This window comes from Amborella trichopoda, chromosome 4 (genome assembly GCF_054954075.1).
Source record: "Amborella trichopoda isolate Santa Cruz 75 chromosome 4, AtrichopodaSantaCruz75HAP2 v2.0, whole genome shotgun sequence".
Classification (NCBI taxonomy): domain Eukaryota; kingdom Viridiplantae; phylum Streptophyta; class Magnoliopsida; order Amborellales; family Amborellaceae; genus Amborella; species Amborella trichopoda.
The window spans coordinates 36,559,038-36,574,325 of NC_142339.1; positions in this window are offsets into that span (position 1 = coordinate 36,559,038).

The window sequence follows — 15,288 nt, forward strand, 5'->3', positions numbered from 1 at the left end:
TCCTTAAAAGCCTAAAACCTAAATTATAACTCTAAAATCCAAAATAAATAAAGGAAAATATAAATAAATAAAGGATAATAATGTATGACTTTGCTGGGACTCGAAACCATGAGTTTCAGGCTTAGATCAGGCTACTCTTGTACTCTCCTTCACCTTGCTTGGATGCTTTTGCTTGAGAGATTGATTTGGGAAGCTTTGTGACTTGAAAATTGCTAGAATTATGGTTGTTTAACCTTGATTTGTGATATATACATGTGTTGCACATGAAATTAATTGTTAATTGTAAAAATAATTGTTTATCTTAGAGAGGAAGAGAGAGTTTCCATCTTAACATAATTGTAGAGTGAGGAGATGAATCTACTTTGTAGATCTCATGTGATAGAAATAATTGAGAAATAGTATATTGAAAAGGGAAATATGAATATCCATCTCTTATTCTAATTTAAGGCATTATGTTTATTTATGTCTAGAACTAAAGCCCAAATACTTCCTCATATGTTATGAAGTTTTGCCTTTATCTCTTTCCAATCATATCATTCATTAAATTAGTTTTACTTATATTAGTACGTATATTATTTACTCATAAGTGAGTATTATTTTTAAAAAAATTTAAAAACTAAAAATGCAAAATAGAAAACAATGAAGGAATTATATTTCTCTTTTTTGCATTTAGTAAGATAAGTATTAACTTTTCTTTTTATAGTAATATATTATTAACTTATACAATTTAGGTTTTTGTTAATTATTTTTATACAAATTGTATTTTTGTTAATTATTTTTTGTTTTTATTTTATTTTATATTTCTCATTATATTGTTTCTTGATATAATTAAAGCTCTTTTTAATTATATCAGTACATATACTATTTACTTATAGGTAAATATTATTCTAAAAAATTAGAAAATATGAAAATACAAAAACATCTGATACAATACATATAATGAAATAATTATAATTTAATATCTATTGCAATAAAAAAATAATCATAATATCTCTATTGTTTATTTATTTATTTCTTGGTAGTGACGTTCTTCTTTTCTCTTTTATCAATTTAGTTTTGGATTTTGTAAAATATAAAAAGTACAAATTGAAAATGAAATGAATAAAAAAATAAATGAATAAAGAAACCAAGAATAATAAAAATTTTGGTATAAGAGGAAAAGGCCAAGATTTTGATACTTTGCATGTAAAGCCGTAGAGAGAATATAATTGTTCCATAATAAGGGAGTTGAGGGCAATAAATAAGGCTTTAACTACTTGTGTGTGTGTGCGAGCGTGCGTGAGAGAGATAGTTCGTAGAAGGAGAGAGAGAGAAACTTCATTGCAAGGGAGAGAGAGTATGAATTAATAGTAATAGATATATAGTTGAAATTGGGGAAGAAGGACATGGATAGAGACAAAATAGGAATAAAATAACAAGTAAATAGATAAAGCTGGAAAGTAAAAATGACATTTGGCAAAAAAATAAGAGGGGTTCTCCTCTCTCTTTATATATAATAAATAGGTTTTCCAATTCCTAAGGATAGCAGGATTTGGGATAGGAAAACCTAGAGTTTATATGATCTAGGTTTTCCTATTTTGTTTTTCTATGATTTTCGTATTTCCTATTTTAGTTCTCTACGATTTTCTTATTTTATAAAGTTTTCCTAAGGGTTTAAGGCATCTTTATTTTTGAGAATTTTTGTCTAATTTATTGAAGAATTTTATGATTTTTATGTGATTTTCTGAATGATTTTCTTATATTTTTTTAGGGTGTTTAATAGGAGTATGTTAAGGGTAATTATTAAAAATCCTAGAAATTGGTTTTATTTATTCTAAAACTGCTTATAATTATCCTATGGAAAACTTGGGTCAAAACATGCTTATCAAAAAGGCAGAACCGCCACAACAACCTTTCTAGAGGCTTCCAGAAAATTCTAGGGTGTTCTGGAATTTTCGAAGGGACTGTTCTAGAATTTTTATAAACAATTTTGTTCAGGCTATAACACTTAGACGGTATATACGATTGAGACAATTCTTGGACCACTTGAAATATTACAACCTTCTCTAGAGTTTGGAACCATATTTGGTCAAAATTGAGTTACTTTTAAGGGGTCTACAAGGCTAGGACTTCAGGATCTCGGTTCAAGGTTTTTAGGTGTCGGAGTGATTTACGGTTCAATTTTCTAGGTTTGTTTGGCTCAAAGTATCTAAGATGAAACTCTTAGGGTATTAGGATAGGTTTTGAGTGACTTTGGGTCAATTCTTGGGGGTCACTATGGTTCACGAAGCTTAATGTAGTCTTTTAGGTTTCTAGGAATTTCTGTAGCGAGAATTTCGGGGTTGGGGGGGGCAAGGGAATGGCGATAACAGTTGCCCTTCTTTGGAATTCATTGTTTGAAGACATTTTTCAGCACCTTGGGTCCCCGATGTTAAATAAAAAAGAAGTCAGTTAAAAAAGCCTTGACATGTAGTGGAATTCTTGACAGTCTCATAATTGCCCCACATTAGGTCAGAATCTTCCTAAGCACTCCAAAAGGCCAGCTGCCAAGTTTTGTTGTAATCCGACATGTCTAAGACAGTGCAGACAAAGAAACAATTTCGAAAAACTCTACCTCTAGCACCCTGAAACGGACCCCGTAATTAGAACTCTATTTTCGATGTGTCAAACAATTATGGGACCACCACCATTAGATCCGACACGATTGAAAACCCTTATGGATCTAGTTTCAGCTTAAACAGATGTTCCAAGACAAAGTTATGGCTGAAACATTAAAAAGGGGTAGGCCACACGCTATTCTCGTGCGGCCTCCGTGCACCAATCTCCATTAAAGGAGATTGGTTCGCATAGCCATGAGCAGCAACTTCAAAGACTCGTATCTCACTCGTCTTGAGTTGGATCGCGCTTAAATTTAGTGAACATGTTCATCTTGTCAAGACGAGCGTTTTGATATATGGCACAACCCATGACGGCACCCGAGCACGGAGAAAAACCAGAGAGAAGTTGGTAATTTGTGAAGATAGTTGCAGAAAATTCAGTAGCGACACGTCTTGCTTGAGCGACCTAATCATGGCGTTCGCATAATGGATCAACACGAGACCAGTTCCATTGCAAGTGTAAGGTCCGAGGCATCATATGGTCTGAACCCCTTACGTGATGAATGGTCGAATTTCATACGTGAAGCCGATAGAGTTGCTGTAAATTCTGGCCGTCGGATTCTAGATTCCGGCCAAGAATGAAAAAGTGTAAAATCTTCATTCGGGTACGAAATCGAACTGCGTTTGTTGCAACACGATCGTGATGCCATTCTCAGTATAATTCAACGAATAAATCAAAGAAAAACATCAAGAGACAAGCACACTATCGATCAAAAGTTTTCAAGATCTAGATAAATTTCGAGTCGCATGATTATGGCCTAAAAATGGGATTCGTGGTTTGAAGTTTACATCAAATCAATCGTCATGCCGAGCTCAACAAGAAAGCAATCATCTTTCTGCCAAACGGACGTCGGAGCAACCTCGAATCATCCATGGAAGATCAAGCACGTTCTAGAGTAGTAGTAGGGATTATTTTGAAATTTCATGTATTGTTGGGCAAGGGCAAAAAAATTATTTTACACCCTTTTTTAGATTTTATTTTAATTCAATTAAATGTAATTTTCATCAATTAGGTTAGATTTTAAGCATCCACCCTTGTTTGGGCCCAATTCTATAAATACATGCTAAACCTAATTGTAAAGGATCCCTCATTTTTCAATCCCATGAATAAAATTTAGGAGTTTTCACATTGAATTTGTGGGCACATCTTGGAGAGAGAGAGAGAGAGAGAGAGAGAGAGAGAGAGAGGAGAGAGAAAAAACTCTGATACCTTTTGGTGAAGGTAACTTTCTCTCTCCTCCTCTCATATCTCTCTTTCTCTCTCCTCCTCTCTTCTCTATTTCTTACTCCTCTCGTCTATGTATTTCTCTCTCCTCCTCTTTTCTATCTCTTTTTCTCTCCTCTTCTTGTCTTTCTCTTTCTCTCTCATCTTCTTGTCTTTCTCTTTCTCTGCTCCTCTTTTTTCTCTCTTTCTCTCTCCTCTTGTCTATCTCTTTCTCTTTCCTCTCTCTTTCTAGATCTTCTTTATTCACTTTCTTTCTCTCTTTTCTATCTTTCCTTTCACTTTCCTCGCTTTCCTAATCTCTCTCTTCCTTCTTTCTTTCTGTTATCTTCTTTCTCTCTCTTCTCCATTCATGCATGGTGGAGCCTATCACCAAGTATGATGTCCTCCTACTCTTGGAACATAAACATTGAGCGGGGCCTTAACCCGAGTGGTGGGTTGGGCCTTTGTCCAAGTTCCCTATCTCCCTCCTACATCATGGATGGTGAAACCTCACTGCCGTTCATATTTTCTCTCTCTTGTCTTCTCTCCTATGTCATGGATGGCAAAACCTCATCACCGTCCATATTTTCTTTTTCTTCCCTTTCCTATGTCATGGAAGGCGAAACCTCATCGTCGTCCAGGTTTTCTCTCTCTTCTCACTCTTATGTTATGGACGGCATGACCTCATTGCCATCCATGTTTTCTTCTATTTCTCTCTCTTATGTCATGGACGGCGAAAGCTCATCACCATCCATATTTTCTTATATTCTCTCTCTACTATATTATGGACGGTAGAAGCTCATCGCTGTCCATGTTTTCTTCTATTCTCTTTCTCGTATGTCATGGACGACGGAAGCTCATCGCTGTCCATGTTTTATTCTATTTTCTCTCCTCTGTCATGGACGGTGGATGCTCATCGTCATCCATATTTTCTTTTATTTTCTCTCTCCTCTATCATGGACGATGGAGGCTCATCGCCGTCCATGTTTTTTTCCATTTTCTCTCTTCTCTGTCATGGACGGCAGAAGCTCATCGCCGTCTTTTTTTCTATTTTGTCTCTCCTCTGTCATGGACGGTGGAAGCTCATTGCCGTCCATGGTTTCTTCTATTTTCTCTCCTCTGTCATGGACGATGGAAGCTCATCACCGTCCATGTTTTCTTCTATTTTATTTCTCCTTTATCATGGATGGCAAAAGCTCATTGCCGTCTATATTCTTTTCCTTTTCTCCCCCTTTTATATGGATGGCAGAACCTCGTCGCCGTCCATGTTCTTTTCCCTTTCTCCCTCTTCTGTCATGGACTTTTCATCGCCATCCATGTTTCTCTTTTCCTTTCTCTCTTCTTTTTCTCTCTTCTTACTTCTTTATTCTTTCTCTTCCCCCTCTCTTTCTTCTCTCTCTTCTTTCTTTATTCCTTCTCGTTTGACCAAGGGAGGCTAAGTCAAGCACTGCCATGGCAATCTCGTCGTCTAGCAGTATTGCTGTTGTACCGGTCTGAGTTATTGTGCCCATGTTGCTGCCACGATGGGCTAGCCATCATGCTAGGTTGGTTGGTGATCGTTCTGTAGTCTAGTAGTATTGTCGTTGTGCCGGTCTGAGTTATTGTACCCGTCTTGCTACCATACCCGGTCAATCACTTGCTAGTCTAGCTACTGTGTTAGTCTAGCCACTTGGTCAAATTCATATCTTTCCCATTCCTCTATTCTATCTCTTTCTTCTCCTTACATCTATCCTCTTACTCTTTTCTTCTTTTTATGAATGTGCATTCGCCCAACGACAGGGTGGGGTCCCTTGGCCTACTTGTCTTGTAAATTACCCGTGTGTGTGTGATTACAAAAACATTCGAGTACAGGCGAAGGGAGGCGATTCCAAACCAGTTGTAGGACTAGGGGGCTTTCCGTCGTGATCTAAGAGGGCGCCCATGTAAGTTAGCCCGAGTGAGTCACGTACTCAGGTGAGGTGTGTCGCGCCTCACATTAAAATTCCTCTCTCTTCGATTGGTATACCTGCCCTTGTTTCTTAACAAGAGTTTCGAGAGAGCAGTCTCAAATCTTGGGTTCCCCTGAAACTCGAGACACGTGCCACCAGGTCATCGCGACCCGGAGGACGAGATCGAGGAACCTAACCAGCTTGGCTACTCCACTCGTGACGCACTACCCCTTCGTCGGATCATCTTTGTTTGGCTAGTCTCTCCTTTGCATTTTGTTTTTCTGTACACACATGGCTTCTGGGTTTCCAAACCCATTTATCTGAATTGGGGATTTTCTCATCCTCGCATTCGTGAGCGTCTCCAGGGAACAAGTTCCTCGAACTTCATTCCCAACTTTCCTTCTGAGCAAAGACCCAATGTCTAGCTCCCAGGTCTTAATCTGGATAAGTGTGAGGAGGGACTTAAAGGTCCCTAACTCCCCATCTCCTAGCTCCAGTGGAATCTCTACCAGAGCACTCTGCATTAGTAGCGCCTCTGCTACCACTCACAGCATGCACCCTGTTACCGACAAGTCACTTGTCGGTCGTATTGCCGAGGTACGCCGAAAGATTGCCCAATCCCTCTCTGCAAAAAGTAAGGACGTTGTCGTTGCTTCTGTGAGTCACCGCAAGGCTACCCCCCACATTTCTACACCACCACGAGTCTCTATGCTTAGAGGCTTGACACATCGAGGCGGAGACTCTAGGGCTTCCACCTCTCAAACACACCCTAAGGCTCGTGGGTCATCCACTCGAGCTACACCTCAGAGCAACCCTTGCGTTACCTTGAGTCAGTGTCGAGGATCAGACCTTCTAAGGCTAGGTCCTGTACACGTTATGCATTTCCATCCCACCACTCGGGGTAACGCCATCATTGCACCAACCCGAGTACATGGAAGACGACTCCCTCTTCCTCCTACTCAGCATACACTAGCGCACCCTGTAAGGGGCAAGCTTCCACGTGTTTTCCTACAGACACCTGCTCGCAGTTCTCGACCTCCTAAGGCCAAACCACCTATTCGAGCCCAGGCTGACCCCAAGGTCACCCGTGATCCTTCTTCAAGGGGCGCACACATGCCGCCTTCATAGACCACTCCCCGTATTTGACTCAAGCGCTGTCATGAGTCGACCCTTCCTTTGCCTGCCCCTTCTCTTTCTGGCTAGAACCTCCAGCTCTGGTACTCAAAGACTTTCCCGAAGAGTACCATCTTGAGCCAGCCCCATTAGCTAGGCCATGTCTCTGAAGTAGATAAGAGAGCTCGGGGCAAAGACCTGATGGGAGATAAAGTCCTTCGTCCTCCCCGTCTCAGGTTGACCCCAGTACTTGGTCCACCCCCATTGCTTCACCTAATGGAGATGGCTCTTTCTTGTGCAAGAAGTGCCGACCAGCTGCAATCTCGATCGCAGTTCTGACATGAGGTCCATCAAAGCCTCAAAGCTAAACGCGATAGAGGTCTGCAAATCCTGACTAGGGAAGCAACCAAGATGGTCGTGGCATCCAGCTCTAACGACCCTCTTCACCAGAACCCCTTTTACCCTCTTCAGATGACAAAGCCCGAAGAAGAAATTTGTGAATCCTGCACTGTGGTCCGTGTCGTAGAAGATGACCCAACCACTCAGCAGCCACAGTCCTAAGACTATCAAGAACTAGTCCTCATGTGATTGGCATATAAGACTCGGGTACAGTCGGGGCATGCTGAGCCCTTGCTGACCGATCTGCCGCATGTGACTCGCCAAGCTGGGAAGCCTTCGACCGCACCTAAGGCTAACCGTCCTGAGGAAATGGTTAGCGTTATGGTTGTGACTGACCCTAATGAGAATCAGGAAGAACGTATGGACATGTTCGAGTAGATGGTGCGAACGTATGGACGCTATGGTAACCCATAGCTTCAAGAGCAGACAGATTTCGGGTATACAGGGTATAACACTTTACCAAAAGTTGTACCCCTCCTACATTGATCAGGCTTCGTTTCCCTCTAGACTACAAGAAAGGAAAGTTTCCCTGTTCGATGGTACAACCTCCCCACACCAGCATATCGCCCATTTCCAAGTGGCATGTCAAGAGACAACGACTGATGGGAGACTCCTTCTCTATCAGTTTGTTGAAACCCTTGATGGCCCGGCATTTTAGTGGTATGATCGGCTTCCTCCAAATTCAGTACATACTTGGGAGGAAATGGAGAAACTGTTTCACCAATGCTTCTATGAGGTCGAGAGAGAGGTCTTAACCATCAACCTTCTCACCTTGACCCGGGAACCTGACGAACCCATCGATCAATTTATAGCAAGATGGAGGGATTTAGCCACTCGACATCCCTATCCCATGCTTGAGAAGGAAGCAGTTCAAACCTGTGAGCGAAATATGCGACCTGAGATAGCTCTACATGTTGAGGCCTCCAATCCGACCTCCATGTCAGAGCTGATCTCTAAGTTGGTTCGCATAGAAAGCCTGTCATGCCACCATGACGGATCACGACAACAGTCCACGAGCTCAGGAAACAACCGGGGTAATGGTTGCTCTCGGACCAATGCCCAGGGCAACCAACAGAAAGAAGTAATCAGCGTAGCCGTCACTGTCAATGACCCAAAGAAGGCTCCCTCCCAAACTTTAGACCTCTCCAAAGGGATAAACACATCGAAAGCGCCTCAGGCAGGTAAACAATAATAGTCATACAACCGGATACCCCTCCTGCGAACCTTAATCGAGATGATTATTGGACCAGGCATAAGAATAAAGTCCACCCTTTTGAAAAGGAATGGGTCCCTGCACTACTTTGATTATCTTCAGAGGATAAACCACCCCACAGAAGAATGCTGCCTGAGACTAAGTTCCCTGATCAAGCTGGACTCGACACCCACGCGAATTACTGTGGTTATCTTCAAAGGATAAACCACCCCATAGAAGAATGCTAAACGCTAAAAGACATCATCAAAACCCTAACCCAGAAGGGTCAGATAAAGCTCGAAGAGCTAAAGAAAGCATTCGGAGTAGTAGAAATTTCCCACGTAATGAAAGTCTAAGAGGAAGACGAAGCACATGATCTCCTTCACGCCTTGTTCATCATGATGCTTCAAGAAGGCCGCATCACACCAAAGCCGACAAGGCAGCCTCGATGCCTTGCTCATGGAACTGAGAACCATTGGTGCCCATACCATCAGATATGGGGCCACGACTTGAGCGAATGCTCCAGTTTCCATGATATAATCGCGAAGAAAATACAGGGATGCCAAGAGCCTTGTAACGTTCCAAAAGGAGACACCCAAGTCACCGGTCCATCGGTGCGGTAGGGCCTCCCTACACATGACTCGGGTAATGATGATTCAGATCCTGCTGAACCCTCAACTTCCCAATCATGGAGAGTCTACCACGAGTGAAGCAGACTTACATCCTTAAAGCGAGAGGCAGTTCGTCAAGCTAGGGCTGTTCATAAACCTAGCGAGACAAATCATGCACTTCCAATGAAAACCAAGAGAAGATGGGCTCCAAGGGCTGCTCACCAAAGAAACAAGATTGCTTAACCATAAGTTGAGCAAGACTTTCTAAGGCCTCTTCCTCCATTGCTGACATTACAAGACTTTATCCCCGGCACAATCATCCTCCCTTCCTCATCCCATCAAGAGGATGTGCCTAAGTCATCTTCCACTCGACACACATCCAATGAGGGTGATGACGTTAAAAGCACTCCCCAATGGTCTAAGCAAGAGAAAGACCTGAAAGACTCCCTGCATATATCCAATGAGGGTGACGATGTTAAAAACACTCCCCAGCGGTCTAAGTAGGGGAAAGACCTAAAAGACTACCTGCTCACGTCCAACTCTTGTGATGACGTAAAAAGCTGCCCAAATTGGTCTAATGAGGGGGAAGGATCTTAAAAGTCCTTCACCTACTAACCTCTCTTCTTCTTCTCCATCTTCTTCTTCTTCTTCCCCCTCCTCCTCTATATCTCCTGTAGGTGCAACTCGGGAATGTCTAGACTTCGAGGCTCTCGATAGAGAACTCGAAGGAACCAACATAAGCAGGATGCACCGGAGGCGGTTGAAAAAGACGCTAGCCCAGGCAGCTGGATTCTTGACAGTTGCTGACGCTCTGACGGCTTGAGTCAAGTCAGAGCCATCTTCCTCCGTAAAGAACCGTACGAAGTCAAAGCCAAAGAAATGCTAGTGGCCTCTTGAGCCCAACTTCGAGCAAAGACTGAGAGAATCAAGAGGGCAGAGCATCTATTCTCAAGAAGTCTGTCACTTGGTGCAAATCTCATAGGCATCACCCAACACGGGGCAAATGAGCTTGAGATTGGGGTAGTGCTGCAACCTCCACCTCAGAATCCAGGCATCTTAAAGTTTCCTGGTCCACCACTTCTCTCCCACTCGAATACTTCAAACAATTTACCCATCCTTCAGCTCCCTAGGCTCCTTTCTCGCCCAAATACCCCAGACAATCCACCCATCCTCCAATCCCCTAGGATGCTGCTGGTTCCATACACCAAGCCACTTCTTATGCCTCAACCTCAAACCTCCACTTTACTAAAAACATATCCCTATCACCCAATCCACCCATATCACCCAAACCAAGCCGGTTGCGACACTATGCCAGCCAGTCGGCCAAAATAAACCCCCTTCTTCTAAACCTGACCCTCAACCGATCGCATTACCTAGACCCTTGATGGATATAGGGGAACATCGGGAAGGTCCTCATGAGACAACGTTGTCTGTATAATCACTGAATCCCAACTGTCCTAAGAACCTCAGAATAAATCCTCTCGACCGGATACCTCGCCTCTGCTCGAGGTTGACCCTTTTGTCGGCAAGCAAGATGAGGTTGCAAGAACCATATTCCATAGCAAAGCTTGGCTGGAAGAAGAAATGGCAAGAGTATGGGTGTCTCCACTAGAGGTTAACGAGAAGTCTTTCGAAGCCAATGATGAGGAGTTACTAGAAGCCCCATAAGAATGGGAAGAAGGCGGTCAAGCCACAACTGATGAGCTCGAGGAGATAAACCTAGGAGATGAAGCTGATCCCAGGGCCACTTTCATCTTGGCAAATATGTCGCCAGAAGAGAAAGAGAATTTTATTGCCTTCCTGTGAGCAAACCGAGACGTCTTTGCCTGACATTACTATGAGATGTCTGGTTTAGATCCTCAAGTCGCTGTCCATCGTCTTGGCATTGATCTATCCGTCCAACCTGTCAAGCAGAAATCAGCGAGGTTCAGGCCTAACCTCGAAATGTAGATAGATGCTGAAGTGATCATGCTTAGGCAAGCGGTTTCATTCGTGAAGTCAAGTACCCAAAGTGGCTGGCAAATGTTGCTCCAGTCAAGAAGAAGAACGGCCAAATTAGGGTCTGTATTGACTTCCACGATCTAAATGCCACTTGCCCGAAGGATGATTTCCTGTTGCCGTTTACGGAGATGCTTATTGATTTTACAGCTCACTCTTAGATCTTCTCCTTCATGGATGGATACTCCGAGTATAATTATATACGGATGGCACCAGAAGATGAGGAAGCCACCACATTCTTGACTCCAAAAGGGGTCTTCTGCTACGCAATGATGCCTTTTGGATTGAAGAATGTTGGCGCCACATATCAGAGAGCAATGATGACCATCTTCAAAGACATGATGCACAGAGAGGTGGAATGTTATGTGGATGACTTGGTGGTGAAATCCAAAAATCAAGACACTCATATGAGAGACCTTGAAAAGGTGTTCGAACGGCTACTCCTTCATCAGCTCAAAATGAACCTGCTGAAATGTGCTTTTGGCGTGCGTTCAGGAAAGTTCTTGAGGTTCATTGTTAGACACCGAGGGTTGGAAGTTGAACCAGTTAAGATTAAGGCGATCCAAGAAATGCCATCACCAACAACATTACGAGAGCTGCGATCCCTCTAAAGGAAGTTGGCTTATATCCGCAGGTTCATCTCAAACCTCTCAGGTCGCTATAAGCCTTTTACGCACCTGTTGAAGAAGGATACCCCATTCACCTGGGATGAAGCATGTCAGGCGGCCCTTGATGACATCAAGCTATATTTAGTCAATCCTCCCATGCTCTCTACACCGTGCTGGGAAAACCCTTCACCCTATATGTGACCGCCTTGGACGAGTCTATGGGGGCGTTATTGGCACAAAACAATGACGAAGGGAAAGAGACCACGTTATACTATCTCAGCCGCAGGATGTAAGGGGCCGAGAAGAATTATCCCCTTATAGAGAAGATGTGCTTGACCTTAATCTTCACAATACCAAAGCTCCATCACTACTTGCTTGGTCATGAAGTAAAACTTGTATCAAAAGCGTAAATTTTCTCATGACACGTCCATGCTTGTCAGGACATCTTGCTCATCACATATTTCCAACAAAAGGCCATCAAGGGCCAAGCATTGGCTGATTTTCTTGCAGCACATCCTGTACCAGCAAAATCTCCTTTATTACGTGACCTCTCTGATGAAGAAGTATTATGTGCAAAACTTGCTCATGCGTGGGACATGTACTTTGATGGAGCCTTCCAATCTGATCGAGGAGCCGCCGAAGTGGTATTCATGACTCCGAAAGGAGGAGTACTGCCTCTTTCTTTCTCTCTCACTAAAGTCGGTTCCCATAACGAGGTGGAATATGAGGCCCTTATAATTGGGTTGGAGATAGACTTTGATTTAGACTTGGAGCAGCTCAAGATCTATGACGACTCTGAGTTAGTTATACTGCAGCTTAAGGGGAACTATGACGTGAGAAAAGACACTCTCAAGCCTTATCACGATACTGCAAAATTGTACATGGCTCAGTTTGATGATGTATCCTTGAGTCACATCCCCAGGAGGTTAAACTCACAGAATGATGCACTCGCAAAACTCGGGCCTACAATTCAATTATCTCCACCAGGGCCATGCCTGTCTGGGTGGTAGAGTGGAGACACATTGAACTGAGAACCGAGGTAGACATGGATGATGAGAGAAATGTCTTTCTCGAATGTCTGAAGCATTTCTATCAGCCAAAGAAGTTATTACGACCAAATAGGAAATGGCATGGAGTTAATGAGCTAAGGTTCAAAAACAAGAACCAGAGTTTTTTTACCCAATATGAGCGAAAGTCAAGCAGGTAGAAGATTGGAGAGAGCCCATCATTAATTTTATAAAACATGGTAGACTTTTTGAAAATCATGCTGAGAGCAATAATGTGCGTCAAATGTCCACTAAGTACGCCCTCCTTGAAGGAGATGCTCTCTTCAGACGGTCTTTCGACGGTGTTCTTCTTAGATGTGTAGACACACAAGAGGCACATAAGGTGTTGGAAGAAGTACACTCAGGCATCTGTGGACTGCACCTGTCTGGCCCTAAACTCTATGAACGGATACGCAGATTGGGGTAGTATTGGCCTTCTATAATTTGTGATTTCTTAAACTACGCCAAGAAGTGCTAGGTGTGCCAAATACACTCGAGCCTTGTTCATCAGCCTCTAAAGCCCTTACACCATGCAGTGGCCTCATGACCCTTCTCACAATGGGATATGGACATTGTAGGGCCTATTGACCCTCCTTCGGCAATGGATCATGTCTTTATTCTAGCTGCAACAGATTATTTCTCCAAGTGGGTTGAAGCGGTCCCCCTCAAGCAAGTTCCAAAGACTACGGTGACTAATTTCGTGTAACATCGCATCATATACTAGTTTGGAGTGCCTGTCCGGATTATATCTGACAATGGCCCTCAGTTCAGAAGTCATTGCATTGATCGCTTGGTTAACCAGTTCGGTTTCGAGTGGAAGTACTCAACTATGTACCACCCTCGAGCCAACGGATTAGCTGAGGCTTTCAATAAGACCTTGTGCAATGTTTTAAGGAAATCGGTATTGACAAAGAAGAAGAATTGGCATGAGAAGCTTCCAGAAGCCTTGTGGGCCTATCGCACTACCATGTGAAATGCCACTAATTCCACTCCTTATTCCCTAGTCCATGGGGGTGAAGCAGTTTTACCCTTTAAAATTCCAATCCCTTTACTGCGTGTTGTTATACATCAAGGACTAACCAAAGATGAGAGAGTCAAACTTCGGTATCAAGAATTGCATGCACTCGATGAAAAAAGGTTAGAAGCTTAGCAGAACCTCTAACTCAACCAGGGGAAAACGAAGAGGGCATTTGACAAGTCAGTCAAAGTCCGCTCATTCACCCGTGGGGATCTGGTTGTAGCCGTCTAAGAGGCCGATTGTTATGCATGGCTGGTGCAAGTGAAGTTTGAACCTAAGTGGGAAGGTCCCTTTACAGTCAAGAAGGTCTCGCTAAATGGAGCTCACATACTGACACATCTTGAAAGAGAGGTGGCAATGCCCCTTGCGATACTTAAAGAAATACTACCCATGATGCATACTAAAAAAGACTTAATGTGCAACAAGAACAAGTTAAAAAAAAAGGGCGGTAAAAAAGAAGAGAAGCAAGATATATCAAACAAAGTAAACTCTTTTTATTGCATTAGAAGGAGTTATAAGCCAAAAAGCCCATTATTAGGGACGTTACAAATCTATCATTCAGTACTGCTCTCGCATCAGAAGAAAAGAAGAGTAGCGGTGTCAGAATGTAGCTCTTGCATCTGAGGAAAAGAAGATGGTCGACCCCAAGCATTGCTCTTGCATTTGAGGAAAAGAAAGCAGTTGACCCCCAGCGTTGCTCTTGCATGAGGAAAAGAAAGCAGTTGAGCCCCAGCTTTGCTCTTACATTTGAGGAAAATAGGACGGTTATAGGCCAAAAAGCCACTCCAGCGTTAGAAGGGTATAAGGGTTTTTGATCGAGTTTATCAGACATACAAAGCAGACCCTTCTGGCAAGGAACTGGCCTATGATGGAGAGCACGCCCTCTTCATAGTGAGCACCATTCCACAGAACAACATGGACTTCATTGTTGTGCTAAAGGACTTGGCTTCCAACATACTTCATAAGCTTGGCCTTACCATTGAACACCACGTTTTGCCTACTCGAGTCATCCCCGTGCGTGATTATCGTCGTGCGTGACTTAGAGCCATGCTTGACCATCACCGCGCATGACTCAAAGCCGTGCGTGACCATCGCCACACGCAAATCATCGTCGAGCACAACCACATTTAGGCACAACTTGCTGTCATTCATCAAAGGATTGAGCGAACAGCAACCGTCGCGCGCGACTAACACCGGACATGTCATGTTGCTCACCACATGCGACTAAGGCACTGACTAGCGCCGCAAGAGACTAGCGCCGACTGTGTTTCTAAGGCCAGTGCCGGCTGCATTTCCTAAAGACTAACGCCGACTGTGTTTTTAAGGCCCAGTGCCGGCTTCGTTTCCCAAATGCTAATGCCGGCTGTGTCGCCAAGGACTAATGTAAAAAGGGCTAACACCGGCTGTGTTCTCTATCACCACGCGTGTTTGCTCACGACACTTCAGACGGTGATTATCTAGCTTCTTCAAGGCCCTTCGTCTCCCTGTGACCCTTCGGTTCGTGTGTCCCTTTGGCTGCAGGTGACCTTTTAACT